This window comes from Anneissia japonica, unplaced genomic scaffold (genome assembly GCF_011630105.1).
Source record: "Anneissia japonica isolate Jap-2015-1 unplaced genomic scaffold, ASM1163010v1 scaffold410_len604442_cov124, whole genome shotgun sequence".
Lineage (NCBI taxonomy): Eukaryota > Metazoa > Echinodermata > Crinoidea > Comatulida > Comatulidae > Anneissia > Anneissia japonica.
In genome coordinates this window covers 444,967-449,401 of record NW_022741567.1, presented here as the reverse complement: position 1 = coordinate 449,401, position 4,435 = coordinate 444,967, and positions in this window count along the sequence as shown.

Below are 4,435 nucleotides of genomic sequence, written 5' to 3'. Positions count from 1 at the left end.
TGTGTGTATATATATACATATATATATACATATACATATATATATATACTATATATAATATTATTATTATATATAATATATGGTGATATAGATTTACCTGAACTATAGAGGGCAACAGACCGATTTATTTACGGTCAATTCGATGCATTTAAAGAAAATGAGCATTTTACATATTGACTTGACTTTGTGCTTATAAATTTAATACGAATAAGTAATAATAAAATGGATTGCATAGTCTTTAAGAAAAAAGGTACGTTTAATTTGTAAATTGATTATTAACTCTTTACATTTTATATTCAGGTTTATTTATTATTCACCAATAAAATACATTAAAAACAGAGGGCAGCATAAGCTGAAATCTCTGTGAACAATTAAGAAAACAGTAAAAAGGCAAGATACACAAAAACAGTACAAGAAAACAAAAGCAGCATCCAAAAGCAATACACAAAAGATATTTTGAGGTAAATTGTGAATATTTGTTGAGGTGGATTTTAACAATATTTACTGAATATATAAATTAAAATATCAGTTCATACAGCACTAAATCATGTTTAATAATTCATATTTGAGTACATACCCCAAAACTATCATCATAATTGTTTATGAGATGTTCCTCAGTTTGACAGATCGTTTGTACTGCTAACCAGTCTCTTCTTTTGATAGACTGCACTAACTTGTTGCTGTATGATTAAAAAGCAAAGAAGTGTATTTAATCGGTCATTCGTTAAACGTTAAGATATTTAAATAGGGAGGTGAAGACTGGGTGGGGTGGGGGCGAGTTTTTAGCGCCTGCATGTACATGTACAGTTCCAAGGGGATGCTAGCTTCTTATGAGAACTATTATTTAGGAAAGTACGTTAAGGTGGCTTTGATATCAAATAAATAATAATATTTTTGAAGCTGTCCATTCAGCATGATTAAATAAAAATCATTAAAAATGCGTGTGATGTTCAAATGAATTACGTTCGACAAGCCACAACCTGGTACTATTTTCGTCAAAATGTTGCCGACCTATACAGCTAAAGACTTTCTTTACTGGACAACTAAGTGGATTAGGTGGTGTATTCTGTTTAATAATGCTGCCGGTAATATGTTAACGTTGCCGATATGAAGAAAAATATACATGGTAAGTTTAAAGAGGTTCAGATTTTTTTTTCAGAGATAACTTTCGCTGAAATTTGCGCCTTAGATGTAAACCTAGTACACATGATCTATGTAGCTTTAAAAGCAATAACCTGCAAATATTCTCTGGACCCTGTAAATTTTGGTGACTTCTGTCGCAAACAGGCTAAAATCCTTATAAATTTCTACCCGTGGTATTAAATGCCTATGAGGGTGTATGTTCTCCTCGTTCATGTTTCCACAATTTTTCCCTGTTCTGCACTAGCATTTTGTGTGATGAGCGAAGAGGCACAAGAAGCAAGGAACAAGGACCATACTGCCCCCCCCCCCATGGCAAAAGGGCATAACTGACATTTTTGGCGAAAATTAGTTATATAGCCTAGTGGGGTCAGTACATCATGTTACACATGTTGACACAAACAAAAAAATTGTAAAAAAGTGTCCCCCAGGCTAGATAGGGGCATGGCAAAAGGGCATAACTACACAATTTTCAGTAAATTCCCAAGGCAAAAGGGCATAACTGTAAAGATAGGCTGTGATACGCTGAAGCGTGACGTTCTTTTAACAGCCAACCAATCAGAAGAGAGCCTTCTCCCTGGTTACAATAAAGGTTGCATGTTAAGTTGAATATTTTTATTATTCTTACTGTTTGTGTACTCACAATTTGTAAATAGAAATTGGTTAAATAGTATGATTCTTGACAGTAGCATATGTCTAGTTAATGTTAACATTAAACATTATAAGCCTAGTTAATTTATGCTATATAATCTTGCCTTACTTTGAATGGCAACAGTTTAATACTATGGAAATAAACTATAGGAAAATAGTAACTGTTTAATAAAAATAATTAACCATGGTAGAATAACAATTCACATTTTAACTAGAAATAACAGTGACAAAGAGGGACAACCAAAACGATTATTTTGCAAATAAATATGGCAAAGAGGCACAACTACAACATTTATTTATAGCAAATGGCATGACAAAAAGGTATAAATGCACAGTTTACTCGAATCAACTGTGTTAACTAAGCAAACAACAACTTACTTTTCCATCTAAATCTATATATATAATACTTTTTCAAAATATTTTATTAGAATATAAAAAAACAATAATATTCGTAATCATTTCATTATTACTTGAATTTGGATCATAGAGAAGAATTGCTAATAATAATAATAATAATAATGATAATAATAATAATAATAATAGGCCTAATTTATATTGTAATTACATGACTTAAAATATAAATTTATCATTTTACTTTGTAAATAAAATTTAAAAAATAATTGTAATTCTTGTTTAACGTAGACATAGAAACAGTCACACGCGCATTCTAACTATAACAGCAGTTCTATTTCATATACGCATACGCATGCATCCTTCACGCAGTGACGTAACGTCTATGCGCTATTGTGCGGGGCCCCAGACCCCTAGGGGTCCATAAGGCCCCCTACCCACAGGGTCTTCGATCTAGCACCTTGAGCCAAAAAGGCTTTGTTGATACATAATTGCATACTAATGTTAATTCATTTTCTTGTTTGTATACTTGGTTAGCCTATACATGGGTTTTTAATCATTTGTAATTTTAATATTTATTATTTAATGCGTTTCTTTGGTATTATTGTACATTTATTTTATAGTTTATACATGACTAACATATGAAATTATATATTGAATGCTATTTTTGAATAATCTGACTATAAATTGCGTTGAAAGGAACTAAACTAGGTACTTATATTTTTTTGCCAAAGTTTGTCAACATGTCTTGAATCAGAAAACCCACGGCACAAGGCATAACTGACATTTTGAGCGCAAAAATCAATATTTATAGAAAAAATGTGTGCTACACTGGAAGAGACATTATTTGTCTATTTGAATACATTAACCATGAAATCAAATACTGAAACACATTTTAGGGCTAAATAATTTACACGTTTTGCTTAATATCTCCAAAACAGCAAATTGTCAGTTATGCCCTTTTGACATAGGAGGGCAGCATAATGTGTATCGAAAAAAAAAAAAGAAAAAAAAAAAAAGAACACAGTTGACAATATCAGTGATATGTTTCGTCGTTTGATGGTAACAGGGAAATTGTTTATTAGCCCTGTCAAAACTCCTTCTGCCGCTTGAAATTGAAGAGATACTGAGAGACCATCAAGTAATTCAAAACAATGATTCTTCCAGTGACTCATGACACAAGAATAGAATATTAGAAAATTGAAACATTTTAAAATGTAGGCGTTAAGCTGGAGCTAAATTTAAGGAGGACAGCAATACATGTAACATTGTCAATGTGTAAACATTTTGAAGAAAATCCGTGCAGTAGTTTTTGAGCTATGTGGCCGGAAGGACACATATGCCAGACAGACAGACACGCACACACACAGGCGGCCATTATTACAATACATTTTACCTTTTCTTTGGAGATGCAAGAGTAATCACCTCTTTTTCGGACCTATGGTAATAATGAATATTAATAAGGCCATAATAATTATAATTAACATTAATAATAATAATAATAATAATAAGATTTATTAAGCGCACATCTCCACTAAAGTTGCTCAACATTGTTTCTCATGAACAAATTTTAAGCATACATTAATTAGTTCGTAAGCCTACATTACTTAAAAATAGAATCATTATCTATTATTATAATTATGCTTTTTTTAAAGCCTACATTCACAGTAATGTAACCTCTGTCCGAAGCATCATAGCATCTCTTGGATTAGTTCTGAAATTAGAAGTTTAATGAGATAATGCAAGAGGCTTTTTAAAAAGCCAAAAAGAGCTACCTCGATTCTGACTGGTGTATAGAGAGTACCGTAATAGAGTTACTTTCATAGTTCGTTAGCGGAAAGCTAAGTATCTTAATGTATGCTGTGAGTCTAAAGGTAATCCAGGCAAGCTTTGGCAACACCTTAATCGAGCATTTGGACGGAAAACTAATGTTAAAGACAATTTTTCTCTCAAAATTGGTGAGTCTACTGTATCTGACCCTGAATCTATCTCCAATGTCTTTAATAACTACTTTCCTATTGCCGGTTCTTTCTTTTCATCCTCCAATCCTGATCCTTCTATCCCATATCTCTCTACAGGTAATGCACTTGGCCTCTCCTTCTTCGATCTTACTACTTCGGTGCAATTTGTTTTTTAATATTCTCAATACACTTGACCCTTAACAATCATCAGGTCACAATGGTATTTTTTTGTAAATAAAATCACCCAACCTGTTTCTTTTTTTTTCTTTTTCTCTCTCTCTCTCTCTCTCTCTCTTTTTTTTTTTTTTTTTTTTTTGCCAATATTGTCTTTT